Here is a 16957-nt window from a genome sequence, read left to right on the forward strand (position 1 = left end):
AGGAAGCTTGTCCTAAAAGGACCTGCCTCTTATTTGTACCCAGTTTCCTGGGGCAGATACAGGAAGCAGCACTGCCTACACCTCTCTAATGTGCTTCTCCTCCAGCCAGGAGACAGTTTCTGCCATGTCACAGTCAGTGACGGCCATCACACTCGGGCATAGACTCTGAGGGCGGCCCAGAGGTACTAGGTGCTTCCACATATGCTCATTGCAGAGAGAGCCCAGACTGGGTGCTCTCCATGTCCAGTCTAGGAAGTCTGAGTTAGGGAATTACACCAAGGCCTCTCTCACTTATATCCTAAGGTGCTGTTTATTGTCAGGATGAGGAATCGGGAGTTGATAAGGCTCCGTCTAACATGGTCTGTCACCCACCATCTCTAGCAGACATCTATCAATGTTCCTGGAGTAGTAATGACATTCTTTTTTAGTTTTCAGTGATGCTACAGGTCTCCCACACCTTTCTTTCTATATGGTGTAGGTGGTGTTGGGAAATAGAAATTGGGAAAGATGGAAATGATCACTTGTGAATACATTGCCATGTGACCCAGACATCAATTGTCAATTGCCTGTTAATGGTAATTGGCCTACCATTCCATTCAGTACAAAAAACAAAAACACATACTTCTTGATATACAATATAGAAACATGTGAAAGAGAAATTCAGCTTTCTCTGTCATCTGTCAGCATTATACCAAGTAATGGGTCCATTTTTTCTAGTGTCCTGGATGTTGATCATCTCTACACGTATAGATAGGAGACATTATTGTGTGTTTGTCAATCATTTATGCAATCGTTTGAGCTCATGGAGAGTCCGCTGGACAGTCTTGCTGATAATGTGGATATCTCCCTCTCATACTTATTGATATCATAGGTGATTTTATTGTCAGCATGTTGGGATTTTTAGGGAATCCCAAAAATCTTGGGATTATTTTCTAAATTGTATTATTTTACAATTTAGATTGGATTATTTTCTAAATTGTAGTTTCTGACATAGCTGCATTTTCTCTGAACCTTTTAAAAGCTACCTTTTTCTGATATAGGTTGCTGCTAGCCTAGGGTAATTAATTCAGTCTATAACCTTTCCCAAAAATGTTTTATTAGGACCAAAAGACAGAACGTGAAAGAATGGTGGAGTCCAAATCACCATGAAATTTGATTAAACATAACATTTAGGAGAAGAGAGGATTTTTTTCTTGAGCCTCTCAAGTGATAGCTCAGAAATGAAAACCCACTTCACCAACGCTTAGTCCTGGCTCTGGTCCTAAATATCTATCTATATCTATATCTATGTCAACATCCCAAATATTTGAAGAGAATGCTACATAATAACAAATTAGGATGTGTGGGCATAAAGGCTAATAAAAAAAACAACAACAGCACATTCTTGAGCTGGATATAACTGTAAATAAATATAGCCCTTTGATTTGAGCTTGAGGTTCATTTGGAAGTGCTTTTGATTTTCCAGATACTGTAATGCCCAGAGTTTTTGAGTTATCTGATAGCAGGGCCAGTTTATGGCTATGAGATATGTAATGGTGATGTTACCCCAGCCCCTAGGGGGCCCTGGAGGTTGCCTGGGTCCAGAGACTGTGTGATGCTAAGGCCCCAATTCTGTTCTTCTCAGCCTCCTTTGTTGATGTTGTCAAGTTTCTGATCCACATCCAGGCAGCCAGCCAGCACCATAATCCTGCCACTTACCAATAACTTCCAGCCTCAGCATAAGAACTCAGGAAAAATTACTTTCTCTACCCGTCTTCACATGCTACGCATATGACAAAGCCTTAAGGAAGTCAAAGGAAATCAGCTTATCATGTGGGAAAGTATCTTTTAGAGTCTTGAGAAATTATATACAACTTATCTAGGACCCTGGAGTCACGGTAGATGAGAGCCCTATCGCCAAGGCCCAAGAGGGTGGAGACAGCTTGATTGTGAGCAGAGCCATCAAGAGAGGCTTCCACCAAAGAAGCCTTGATGCCCCAGCCCAGGTATAAGCTTTTCTGTGGGCCATGGTGCTCTTACATACATTGATAATGAGTAACACCAAGTGTGTCCCATGTGGACAAACCATATGGAATAGACTTTAAAGTCCAAAAGATTATACCAGGGAGAAGAGTCACTGTTTTGATCTAAAACCTATCCCTCCCCATCCCCTCCCCGCCCAAAAAAAAAAACAAAAACAAACCATGGTTGGGTTATACCATACCAAATGTGGGACAATTGAACTATGAGAGATTTTGAATATCAATTAATTTGCTTTGCTTCCATTCTTAGTCCATAGTCTTCCTAGCATGGCTGAAAGAGTAAGAGTTTTAAGCACTGGCTGCCTATTCTTTGCCAAGTATCTCTGAACTTTGACTTTTTCAAGTAAAGCCGAGTGAAATTGGCACTGACCTTGAAGTATTGCATGACCTGATGCCTGTGAAAGTGGTTTTACACTGTAGAGCCCAATAGAAATATAATGAGTCACAAATGTGAGCCATTAGTATAATTTTAAGTTTTCTAATAGTCACATTCTTAAAGTTAAAAAGAAACAGGTGAAATTAATTTTAATAGTATGTTTTCATATATTTAAATTTTACTCAAAATATTATCATTTCAGCATATAATCCATATAAAATGTATTAAAGGGACAGTTTACCTTCTTGATGTCATAAAAAGTTTTTGAAATCCTTATGTTGGTCCATTGAGTCCGATACCAGAGTTGGCCTTCCCTATTCCCTGCATGCTGACCTGGTTTGTCTGTTCCTCCTGGGCCACATGGTGCAGAAGTCCTGCAGACTGAAGACCTTCCATATTGCATGCAGCTCAGTGTTCTTGGATCTCATGGAAACTCCAGTGATACAATATCCCTTTGAGTGCTGTCCTTTCTAAGTCATTGCTACATCATTCCAAAGCCACAAGGGATGGCTTTCATTCAGCCTGCTGCCCAGGGCCAAATCAACTCTCAGTTCTTATTGTTGATTAACTGGTCTTCCCTTTTTGGTAAGGGACCATCTCTAGCCATTTCTGAAATTAGAATTAAGCTGTTATTTGCATAATTCAGTTCAAGAGTAGAATATTTTCACTCCTTTGAAGACTAATTGGTTACGATCTCTGCCTAAAGATAGTAGAAAACAACATATTCCATTTGCCTCGTTTTGATGAATTTTTACAGTTTTAAACTTCCACTCCATTACAGATAGGGCATCTTGAAAATTAATTGAAAGCAGAATTTAAATTAATCTGTGTCTTGAGCCACTTTAATTGGCTTAAGTTTTTTGCTAGATTGGGTATCCCCAGAAATTTATGATTTTGGCCACAGCACAAAGTATTTAATCCACTAACTTCTTGAGCATTCGTGTTGGCTGAGGCTTTTGATATATAATAATTATGCTGTGACAACTTCATCCATTCTCTCTGTCAATCCATGAACATGCTGCTACTACCTTCTTCAAATTCAGGCTCCTTTTAAGAAATGACTTAATAATCATTATAACAATAAGAATAATGTTAATAATAAAATAATTATAATAATTAATACTATTAATGTTATAGTAATAATACTTATATTAATAACATCATTATTATAGTAATAATAATAATAAAGGAATAGATGTCATTTATCTTATTTCTCAGAAATGACCTGTGATGTTGGTATTTTTATTATCCCCATTTTATTGATGAGAAAAGTGAGGCATGAAGAAATGAAATGATATAACTTAAGTCAAACAACTGGTATATTAGACATGGGGATCCCATTCCTTTCCCACTCCTGCCTCTGATGATTCAAATGTTCTTACCTCGAGAATGTGCTTGATCACTTCCCACACTATTAACATTATTCATCACATCTTTCTAGAAACAATGAACTCGTTACCTATACATAAACTCCTCCTTCTTATTCATCCCATAGGTTCACTCTTCAAGCCCCAACTCAAGTGGCCCCTCCACGAGGCATTCCACAGTGCTCACATGTAGAATTAATCACCCCCTCAGTGTTCCTAGTATGTCTCAGTGGGCTTCTGTTATTGCACTTACCGCACTGTCCCAGAAATATATTCTTTGTCTCTTAAACCCAACTTTCAAGCCAGGAGCTTGTCTTATATCTGTGCCTCCAGTGCGAGGTACAGTGCTCAGGGAATTAGAGGCACTACACAAATGATAGCTTCATAAATTAAACGTGTTTTCCGAAAATGCAGGACACAGCTCTCCTGTCTTTTGTCCTTCCCTGCCATCCCTTCTCCCCAGACCTCTAGCGCTATGGGAACTCCCAGCTGAAAACTGAGTGACATGGCCAATGGCCAATTTCCCCAGAAGCAGAAATAACCCAGAGTTGTATCACTACATCAAGGATCTTCAGCTAAGAGCAAGGCCAGAAGGCAAGTCTGGGTTGAGCTGGTAAAATCTATTGCCTTCCTCTTCATGTTATGAGGGGTAGTGCTTGGCTTGGGTGTAAAAGGTCAGAAATGATGACTCCATGAATGTGTGTGTGCGCATGTGCGCGCGTGCGCGCGCGCACACACACACACACACACACACACACATATATGGTGTCATTCCCTTCAGCTTAATTTATCTTTTCAACTAATATTTATTAAATGTCTTCTATATTCCATGTGTTGGGCTAGGTCCTGGGAATACAATTTTTACAGAGTGCAAAGGTCAGATATAGTTGCTGCTCTCATGGAACATACAGCTGACTGGGGGAAGACAGACATTGAACAATGATTTCATTCTCTGAAAAGCTATCCAGATCTGTTAGATCACAACTCTTCATTATTCGTCAGCAGTTACCACCACACTTTTTTCTACCATCACAGAGTTATACCCAGATTGCATTCATAGAATGCACCGGAAGGAAGTAACTAACGCCCCAGAATCTAAATAGACTCCTATAAAATTAAATTCGACGCTTTGAGCTATTGCAACTTCTCTTCCATCCATCTGTGGATTATTCTTAAAATATTAAAACAGTCATTATCAACCACATACGTATAAACGTATTTTAAAGACCCAATGATGGGCTAATCGCAGTATTATAAACCGGAAGCATCTGTTTGTTAATAGGAGACAAATCACTGCAACGACAGAGATATGGTTTGTTTGTCTGATATTCATGCACCGAACACAGCCACAAATGTTATCACTCCTGCAGGGGCCGCATGCCACTGCACCCAGGGCCACTCAGGATAGAAGGCAAATCCAGTGCACAAAGTCAGAGCCCTCGGTTTGAATACCAACTTTTCTACTTCCATAACTCTGGGGTCTCAGTTTCCTCCCCTGCATGTGGGGATAAGAACAGGGAAGAGCCCTCGCCCCCTTGGATTGTTGTGAGGGTGAAACAGGAAAATGTATACCAACCATCAACAGAGTAACAAGGAACCTGTCCATGGATGGCAGCCATGGTTAAAAGCCTGAGATATGGCTTAAACAAAATTAAGTATGCTGAGTTATTCTGGATTTACAACTGTTCAATGAAAAGAGTTTTAGAATTTACAATTCTCATGACAAAAAGGGCTAAACACTACTGGAGACAGTATGGCATTGTGAACATAAGATGGTTCATAGTTAGGCAGACCTGGATTTGAACCAGTCTCTGACATGTACTCACAGTGTGATCTTAAACAGGTTGCTCAAACCCTCTGAGGGCCGGCCGAGTGGCTCAGTTGGTTAAGAGCTCGCTCAAGAGTGCGAGCTCTGACAACAGTGGTTCGATTCCCAGCCCAAGCTGAGCTGCCGCTGAGCTGCCAACAGGTGGCAGGATGGCTCAGCTGAAAAAAACAAAAACAAAAACAAAGAATCAAGCGCTCTGAGCCTCATTGTTCTCATCTGTGAAATGGGGATACAATATCTTCCCCGTAGTGAAGAGTATAATAAGTACTTAAAGAGTCTCATGGGTAACTCAGTGAGGGCAGGGACTGGTTTTTGTCACGTGTGCTGTTCAGTCCCAGTGTGTTGCCCAGCATCTCCACACAGCAAATGCTCACTAGTTGAATTAATGAAAGATTTTGCCAGCACAGGGTGAATGCTCAATGCATCATCACCATTTTCATTAATGACACTGGCTGGTATTAGAGATTTGGGGGCTGAGGAGCAGGAGGGCACATCCATGCCAGCAAGTAATGGAACAACTGAGCTTGGCCCACAGTCACTATGACCTACTGATCAAGGCAGGCACCTTCCTACCCCAAATTTCAATGTCAGCATGAGGTGAAGGTCACCTCTATCAGCACCCCATTGGGGCAGTAAAACACTGTTTTGTTTGATTCTCCTTATCAGCAGGGGCAATGATATGTTCACATATTGATCCATTGTTTCACAAATGTCCTTTTTTAACCCAAACTCCAAGTCCAGAGCACCCCATGATTGAAATCCTGTTCATCTTGCTACTTATGCAGATAGCTAGACAAAAAAAAAAAAAGCTATAGTTTTTGTAAAACCCATCACAGTATCCACAATTTCCAAAAGTGAATCCAGTCATATGTACCAAGAAAATCCAAATGCTGTGGGTAGATTTTGGAGAGGTCCCTATATGTTCACAAAAGCAAGCCTGGGTCTTTGGACCAACTTTTGGAGATAAATATATATGTTTTTAAATGACCACTTACTATGTGCCAACCACTGCACTAAATTCTTTACATGTACTAAGCATCTTATTATCTCATTAAGTTATCCCAGCAACTCTGGGAGGTACGCAATATGATTCTACTTTTACAGATGGGTACCAAGACCAGATCTACCTGTGAATACATGACTAACTTCTCTATACTTTCTAAATAAAAATAGCATCTGCAATGATTTTACTTTGGTGCCCACACAATTTTCTAAAATGCTCTCTTGGTTTTATGAAATAAAGAAAATAAAGTAGCTCAGACCCCTTAATTTTCTGTAAATGGGGACTTTGCTAAGCTATACTTGGGGTGAGGCAAATACCCTCATATCACATTGGAACCTCAACTAGAACACTAAACATCTCTAGATTATTTTATAGTCATAATAAAAAATAATTCAATGACTATTTATGGATCCAGCTGAGATTTCACAACTTATGTTATTCTGAGAGCATTTCTTGCCATGGCACCTTAGCAATGAAGGAGGAAATGAGAGTATGAGAGATTAATTTAGAAATTATTAATATAGAGATTAAAGACTTCATTCCTTCTTTGTGAGGCCATGGGTGACCAACCAGAACCAAATGTCATTTCCACGGTGTATTTTTAGCTTTCAGGCTTTATCGGTGAGACTGAAGTTCAGTGTACGATGTGTTATCAACAAGGACCAAGAACATTGGGATGCAATTATGCCAGGATGCAAACACTCGTTAAATGTTTTGGGGTGCCTTTTTGCATGGCTTGCAAGTTTTCTTGCTTACACTGCTAAACACTGAGTCATTTCCAGGAACCCTCTGATTGATAAATGGCCTGAGCCACTTGTCCCAGGGGTGAACGTCTCTGTTTTGAGGATAATGGACAGAAAAAGTCAAGGACACATTTGTAAGTGAGGGCCAGGCCTTCTGTCCTCAACAGCATTGATTGTGATTCTTATTTGTTGCAGATTTATATTAACATGATTTATAGTTTATAAAGTACCTTTGTATCCAAGTCTCCTTATGTTTTCATCTAGGGAGGCAAATACACAAAGAAACTGAGGATCAGAGAAGATAACTGACTTGCCCAAGTGGTATAAGTAGGAAGTGGAAGAGTTTAGATCTGTGATTCTCACATTTGAGGTGCATCAAAGTTACTTGGAGAGTTTGTTTGCTGGGCTCCAACTCCAGAGTGTGTGAGTCAGCAGGTCTGAGTGGGACCCGAGAACTTGCATTTTTCACCAATTCCTAGATGGTGCTGATACTGCTACCGACCTTGTGATTCCTAAGGTACCTTCCCTCCAGGCCACACTTACCTGAATGGCCACAGCTCCAACTGGCTTTCTCTCCAGCTATTTTATTTTATTTTTATTAAGTTTATTTGGGTGACATTGGTTAGTAAAATTATATAGGTTTCAAGAGTGCAATTCTATAATACATCGTCTAGATATTGCATTGGTTAGTACTTGGATTGGTTAATACTCCAGCCATTTAAAATCCATCTTTTTTTTAAATGTAAAAACTGAGTTTTACTTGAATTCATACCTTCACAATTAAATCTCTTCCACCTTATTGAAACATTTTAACAAAAATGGAAAACATCTTTTTTTTTTCCTATTGGTAGGGGAAAGAACAATTATTAGTCACAGTATTAAAGGCTATTTTTAAAAAGCTGATTTGACAAGAAAACTTAAACTGTTAAAGTATCATATCGTTTGTGTAAATGGCCTCACTTGCTGAAAAGAGACATATAATAGGTAAAGTAAATGTGTAAGTCTGATTGGTAGTTCCATGCTCCAAATTCCACAGTATCTAGGAAAAACCAATTATTTTCATTTAAAAAGCAATTAACTAATCCCAAGTCTCCAACATTAAACTTAAACTCACTTTAAACCAGGGTCTCACAACTTCAACACTATTAGCAGTTGGACCAGGTATTTCTTTGTTGGAACGGGGGAAGGGTGCTGTTCTGTGCATTGTAGGATGTTTCGCAACAGCACTAACCTCCACCCACTAGATTTCAGAACTTCCTTAGTCGTGACAAACAAAAATGTTCCCAGACATGGCCAAATATTGAGAACCAAGGCTTTCAGAGAAGGAAAACTCATTTTGGGTCCCTAGTTTGTGTCCCTGGCTGAGCAGAGCTGTTTGCATGCAAGATAATTAGGTTTAATTTAATGTGGATTGAGAGATGCTGGGGAGGCCGCAACCCCAAAACATCTCTCGTTTACTATTCCTGAAATTCCACTAAATATTTGTTTTCTGTAGGCTAAACCCTGCCCATTTGTTTCCATGACATTGTTTAAAGATCCAGGGCTTCTGAAAGCAGTAACATAGCATCACTCATGCATCAGTGTGACTTCAGTTTAGAGACATTGCTCGGTGACACTAATTTTGTAAATGTTCACCGTATTATTTTTAAAAATACTATTCTCTAATTTTAGGATGCAAGGTTCCAATATGGAAGATATATATTCAAGAGGTTTTATTTTGTTTTTCAGAGTGTTTTGTGACTTTAGTAATGATCATTTTCCCTGCTTTACTGATGCTAATTTGTGAGTTTGTCATTATCTATTATAATTGCTGCTTTATATAGTATGAATCCATGTGGTGTGGTTCCTACAGGTCAGGATTACTACAGTTGTCTGGTAAATTATTTCTTTTAGCAATATTTCTAATAATGATTTTTCCCTTCAATAATGCTACACTTGCTTTGGTTAGTACTTTTCTGGCTTATACTTTTCCTTCTGATGATTTTTGATCTTTTGTTATTGTTATATTTCAGTAGTGTCTCTTAGAAACAGCCTTAGCAGGATTTTATAATTTTATTCAGCCTGAGAATATCTGTCCTTTGACTATGGTGTTTAACACATTCATATTTATTGTGATTACTGATATATACACAGAGGGGGCCAAAAAATGGATACACATTTTAAGAAAGGAAAAAACTGTATTAAAATTGTAATACTCAGTATGTACCGATAACAAAAGATGAATACAAGTCACGTTTGACTTCTGCAATTACAAGAGGTGCTCAAAGTGGTTACCGTCAGTGTCCAGACACTTCTGATTATGGCGAACTACTGCTTGAGCAACGTTGACCAAAGTGTCCACTTGTATTCATTTTTTTGGGCACCCCTGTGAAGCATTTTGAGTAATTTCCTCATATTTAACTCCAGATCACTACTTTTTTCTTGTTGTATCTAATCTGCTGTTAATTTGTCTATCGAGTTTTTAATTTAAATAAGACATTATGTTTTAGGCAGTTCTATTTGGTTTTTCTTCAAATCTAATTGTGGTTTAGTTCTCAGTCTACTTTTTAAAGTTTTAAAATTAATTTCCTATTTTATAATCTCCTTCAGGTATAATAATGTCTGCAATTACAGAGGTGCTTATCCTCCTCTTTACTGTGTCTTCTGATTCTCCCTTATAATAGGGTCATGTCCTCATATGATTTGTAATTTTTGACTGTGAATTCATCTTTACCTGTATTTTCTTTCTCTGGTGTCCTATATGTCGGGGTACAAGTGTCTCTACATAGCATACAACATGAGTAGGTTCATTTGCTTCTGGTTTCTAAGACAAAGACTTACAGGTGTTTCTTTGCTTAAAATACCAGCACAGTGTGGTAATGCACATTCCAAGGCCACATCTGTAGACAGTTCAGGCTTAGGTTTTGATAATTCATCATGTAGAAGATGGGGTTTGTTTTGCCCTGCCTAGAGCCCCAAGCAGAGATAAACATCCTTGGCTGCTTTGATGACCTTGTACGTGAAGGTTTTCTCCCCACACTCTTACATGCTGAGGCAGCCCCACCAGGGTTAGAGCTTTATGCGAATACCTCAGCGCCAGCTGTGCATGCGAAGCAGGCTCAAAGCTACTTCCTCCCAATCTTCTTTCCCTCCGTGAACACAAAAGGTCCACCTTTTAGTTATTGGGATATGTGTCTGAATTGGGCCTGCCCCTGGATTGCTGTAGTGCTCATTTGTTCAGTGTTCACTTTGACTATTCATTCTGGTATTTGGGAGGTTTCTTTATTTTTAACTCATGTATGTTCAACTAAACCATGTTATATTTTATCCACTGTGTGTGTGTGTGTGTGTGTGTGTGTGTGTGTGTGTGTGTGTGTGTAGTCCAGGAAGGGACTCTGCATGAATGTATATCTACCATATTACCAGAACCAAAAGTACTCATCCGTAACCTCATTTAGACAGATGTTTGAGTACAGTTTTTGCCATTTATTAGCTGTGACCTACCTAACTTCCTTATGCCTCAGTTTTCTCATCAAAAAATAAAATAAAATAGAGTCGATTATACTTACTACATTTGACTGTCATAAAGACTAAATGAAATGATACATATAAACTAGGCACAGCACCTGGCATAGAATAGCCACATAATAAATTTGAGCTATCGATTAAGTAAGTTTGCGTACTTTTGACAAACTTTAATTATGTTGATGAATATCCATAACTCTGCAGATTTGAGAAATTATTGCGATCAGTTTTTACTTTTAATAAACTCAAACTTCTCTTTGTATGTAGTATGTTTAATTTATTTTCCAGAATCTTAAAGGGAATAAAAACCCATTTGGCCCACAATATCTTCTTTTTGATGATTTTTCAGTGTCCATAAGACGTATAATTTTTAAAAGCCCAAAAATTGAACAGATGGTGTGTTTTGAGCCAAATCATGTATATACATGCTATTTGTCTGCCAGTCTAGCCACCTTTCTGACTCAATGTGTTGCATCCAAAACTCAAAGCCGTCTTCCTGTGTCCTGGCTGATGTGAGATTTTTAAGAGAAAGATTCAGTCTGTCATGGACAATGTTTATCTAATAAGCAATAAGAATCCATGAAATGATTAAAAGCCAAGGAATGGCATAATCCAATTTGTATTCTGAAGAGATGACTATTTTGGGAAGATAGACTGGAGGAAAATGTGGTAGGCAGAATTCTAAATGGTCCCCAAGAGTCCCACTCCCTGGTGTATGCACCTTGTATAATCCTTTATCCTTGTGTGTAGGAGAAACCTGTGAGTATGATGGGCTGTTCACTCCATTGATTAGGTTACATTATATGGCAAGTGATGGTGAGTCACTCCTGTGATTGAATAATATTATATATAATATTCTGCTTTAGCGTACTGGGATGGGGGATGGATGAAAGTCCGTGAGATATTCTACTGACCTGGAAGAAAGCAACTTTCATGTTTATGGAGCTGGCCTTGTGGCAAGAACAGCAAGTAGCTGAGAGTGGCCCAAGTTGATAACCAACAAGAAAGTGGAAACCTTATTTCTACAGCTGCAAGGAATTAAATTCTGCTAACAGCCTCATGTGCTTGGTAAAGACTCTGGTGAGCTTCTGAAAGGAACATAATCCAGCCAACATCTTGACTTCAGCCTTGTGAGACCCCAAGTATTCATCTAACTTGTACATGGACTCCTGACCTGCAGAAGCTGTGAGTTAATAAATGGGTGTTGTTTTAATTTGATAAATTTGCAGTAATTTGTTACATAGCAATACAAAAGTAATACAGAAGTAACACTGGAGACAGAGCGATCAGCTGGATTATCAGAATAGCCTAGGTAAAAATGAGAAGGATCGAGAATAACAGTGAATCTGTTGGAATGAAGATGGTGAGAGCATTGAATAAAGATCTCTTAACAAAGTAGACATGATAAAACTCAGTCACCCACTGCATGTCAGCATGGAATATCTGAGAATGACCTTAAGGTTTGGGGGGTAGATCTTGATGGTGCTAACCAAATTGAGGAAAACAGGAATGAGTAAAATTCCATTAGGAACATAATGAGTTCAGTTTGGAACATTTTGGGATTATTAGCAAAAATGACCATAATAATTTTCCTCCATGTATCTACTTATTTGCAGGGAGACTTTTCACCTTTTATCACGAAGAAATGGAATCTATCTACCTGTCTTCTCCCAGTCCTTGAACCTGGGCTGGCTTCAAGACTTGCTCTGGACAATACAATGCAGATAAAGTAATGATGTGCCAGTTCTAAGTTAGGCCCCAAGAGGCCCTGAGCACTTCTTCCTTTTCTCTTGGTACCATGTAGCCTCAATATAAGCAAGCCTAGGCTGGTCTACTGCATGATGGAAGACCACGTGTAGCAGTGACACACCATCTTGACTCAGTCCATCCTGAACCAGCCATCCCCTACTACATCACCAGGAGGCTGACACAGACACATGAGCGAGCCCAGCCAACACCCGAAGAACTACCCAGCTGAGCCCAACCCCAATTGCCAACTCACAGAATCCTGACCTAAATCAATAGTTGTTTTGAATCACTAAGTTCTAGAGTAGTTTATTATATAGCAAAAGCTAACTTTTATAGAAATATTAAGTTTGAGATACCTTCACATTTAGGTGTGAAGGAAGTTTGGGTTCTAGATCTGGATCTTGGTAGAGCAGAAAAAGTTCAAGATAGAGATTTAGGAGTGATCGACATAAAGATGGTCATCGATGTCAAGGTTGTACACAAGAATATTTCTTATCTTCTGAGAAAGATATTACTTTTCTGATGATAATGACTACTGTAAAAATATTGTTCTTTATTCAACTCCACTACCATTATTTCTGAGGAGAAACTATCATGTGATGAACCATTAGGAAAAATACCTCTAAAAGTAATTAATGTTCTCACGAGCTTGTTTGAAGTGTTATGCAGCTTAAATCATTCCTCTCAGAATGAAATGCTTGGAAAACAAAGTTGAAATTTGTCTTTTCACTAGAACAATTTTGTTTTCACTTTTCCTAGTAGACCACCCTACCTGATGTGTATGCCATATCCATGAATAATGTATGTAGCTCGAAAGTGAAAGATAACCAACAGCTGTGTGATTCAATATAAGTTACAAGTTTCCTCCTTGCGTGATCTTAGCAATAACACTGTGAGGTTAAGATTATGATTATCTCCATTTTATAGGTGAAGAAATATTGGGTTGTCGGAAAAGTCATGACTCATTTTTGCAACGAAAAACAGAAAAAGTATGTCATGACTTTTCCGACAACCCAATAAAAATTCCTGAATTTTAAAAATTGCTGAAGTTCACTCAACAAATTTAAGAGCCAAGGTTCAAACCTGGTTTTCTAACTCAAAGCCTGTTCCCCTTCCCACCATACGACCACATCCCAAAGGAGTTTGCACATATATAATCGAATTCAGTTCTCAGCACTATTTGTAAGGTATTACAAATCATTTAAAAACCTCCTATGTCTTATAAAGCCTTCCTTTAGTCCTCCCAACACACTTTGATTCAGATTATGTGTCTAAAATCCCATGGATGTCACTCCGCACGGCCCAAGAACTAGGGCAGGACCAGAGTGGGTTATGTTCCCGAATGAGTCACGCTAACCTATCTTGTCATTAGAAATGGCTCTGAGTCTTTATCTGCCCACAAACCCTAATTAATGATCATTTAACTGTACTGTCAGCTCTGTTTAAATTTGAGTGATACCAGTTGTTTCTCCCCTGGGCCAACCAATAGTGACAGGGGAAGGCATTCATGCATGCCATTGTCCGGGTGGCTCTGGGCCTATAGTGGCCCAGTTTAATGGGCATTCAGAGCTCATTAGTGAGGAAACACATCAGGAGTGACCGCTCCAGTGCCACACGTTGCAACTAATAGCCCTGCCGAACAGAATCGTTTCTGTTTCTGCTCACTTGTTGTGAAATCCCTTCAGCGTCAACAAGTGGTCGTGTCTGCAGGAGCCCGCCATCCTGCCCAGCAGTTTTATTCGTTGCTCCCCTGAGCCAGACTTGTGTCCTCCTCCATTGTCCAGTCCCACAAAGGAGCCTGAGCAATCACAAAGCTTTCACAGCCATTCATCATCAGCTCACCGATTCTGTGGGCAAGATTGCCCGCCAACGTCTGGGCCAGTCCTGTGGGCATGGCCTGTGTGGGTCCAGGGGCAGGACGCCAGGCCTGGGTCCCTCTGCCTTGGGGAACTGCACTGACATACATGGTTCGATTTTCTTATTCAAGTGAAAACCAAAATTATAGGCAATGTACAGAATTAGACTAAGGATATACTAGGAGCAGAGTAGAACTGCTGGTGTGGCAAGATGGGGTGAATTATTGGAAAAAAATATCCATCCTGTAATTTGGAAAAGAGAGAGCTCTCCAATCAAAAGAAGTTGCACCAATCAGATAGGTCTATCTGCTCAAAGGGTAGATGTTCTTTTATTCCTGAATAACCTGGTGCATTTATGTGGTACATATAAATGAAAGTTGTCTATGAAATGTCATGTAAGCTTCCTAAGCTATATTAGGTTGTTAGGAAGAAAGGTAATATTCCTATTTGTGCAATGCTTCGATAACCAGGTGGTTGAAAATTGGCCATATTTGCTTGAAATACAGAAGCACTAAAAATGATTCGCCATATATAGCATCTCACACCACAGGGAAAAAGCATTATATTCTAACTAAAAGAATAAAATGTCCTTTCCTTGGAGACAACACTTTCTTATTTTTTCAGAGCTCTCCCCAAAAGTGCTTGTTGTAATTCAGTTTGTTTTTGACAAAACGTGCATTGCTTAAAACGATAAAGATTCTGAGCCCTTCAGCTCACCCTCCAAGCCCCATGCCTTCTACGTCCAGCTTCTGTCTACTCTTGTATATAATTCTTTTCTAGCCCAGACCCTGCTAGATTTTTAAAAAGTTATTGGCTTGTGTGTCTGCGTCTCTTGTTGGGCTGAGAGCTGCTAGAGAGCTATTTCTACTTCTTGCTCATTTTGGTTGACTCAGCCCATATAAATGAATAGATGAGCAATAATTATTTGTTGAATTAAGAAATCAATGTCACAAAGTTGTCAACACGTGAAACTATGCCTTCGCACTTTCCTCGTGGTACCACAAAAATGGATCAGCTTTTGAAACATTTTGGAGCATTACATCCAGTCCACATTCCTTGCAAATTTGGGGCTTTAGGATATAACAGGTAAAAATCACTTCCAGATCAAAATATTTGCAGTAGGATGAGCAAATTTTTAAATATCAGTGTTCTAACTAATGAACCACATGTCACCAAACTCTTTTTGTGTTTTCTTCTTAAGACATGGTTTCTTTTCTGTTGTATCTATTATCATTGTTACCATCACCATAGTTTCCAGTAATTGTGTACCTAGTATGTGTCAGATACCAACTAATGAGTACAGTTTCGTTTTTCAAATCCTCCCGGCTGTCTTTATTAACACTATGAATATGCAGGGCAGCATGATGGTTATGCAATCCTTCTGTGAATTACTGTAGCTGCAGCCCCATGCAAAGGCTGTGTATTTATAAATAGTTTGAAATGCCACTATGGCTGTGCTGTTTCAGATGCTGAAGTGATGCTAAGAAGGAAGGGAATTCTGTTTCCTAATGCCTCTCTGGTTTTCTTCATGGTGTTCCTTTCACACAACACCTTCATACGATCACTGTCTCACCCATGGGTTTTACCTCTATAGATGAAGATGCCCAAAGCCAAGGTTAAGCCCTTGGTCCTTGCTTCTTTCTGGGGTAAGAGGTATGACATGCATTAATTTTCAAAGGAAGTGCCCAGATGATATCTAAAAACCCAGACTGTGAAGCGTTTTGCCATTGTCGAAATAAGAAAAACAAAAATAATGAATTCTTTATCGTTTCTTTTTAAACAAGTTTCCTTAGTATATATAGTAGGTTAGCTCTGACCTTCGTAAGTGCAATTTGGTTATACGTGCTTTATATAAATTATCTCATTTAATCCTTCTAAGGATCCTATGAGACCAGTCTTACTATTATCTCCATTTTACAAATGAAAATCGTTGAGGCGTAGAGTTGCTAACCAATCTGCCCAAGATTAGGGAGCTGGCAGGCCATGGAATGAGGCTTCCGGCTTATTTCTAGGGTCTGTGTCCTGACAAGGGTATATGGCTCCTTTTGTTCCCAGTATGAGGCCGTGGCTGAAGTTTAAATTTCCTGTGCATCGTTTGACTGTTGCAGATGGAAATTTCCTTAAGGGAGCCTCTTGCAATGCTGGAGCTGCTTTGGCAATATCGTCTAGGGTTCCTAGCAGGATGTCACTAAGAAGGTCATTCTACATGCAACTTGCTCTCTCCTATTCTTCAAGCTGTGCAAGAACAGCTCTTGCCACCTGGCCACCTCTATCATTTCACAATAGGACACACTGAGGGTGGTTTTGTTTTTGTCTTGCAGTCCTCACAAAGTGTCACAGAGGAAGTGATATAGAACTGTTAGGAAGAGCAGCTTTCGTGTCCCCATCTGCATGGATGGAGAATGGAGGGCTTTGCAGCACATTTCTTTGGGGGACTTTAAAAAGGGTAATTGAATTTTTTAAATCAAATTTGGGGCCCCCTGTCACAAATCATTACCTTGTCTTTCCTC

The sequence above is a fragment of the Hipposideros armiger genome, unplaced genomic scaffold, assembly GCF_001890085.2.
Source record: "Hipposideros armiger isolate ML-2016 unplaced genomic scaffold, ASM189008v1 scaffold_168, whole genome shotgun sequence".
NCBI lineage: Eukaryota > Metazoa > Chordata > Mammalia > Chiroptera > Hipposideridae > Hipposideros > Hipposideros armiger.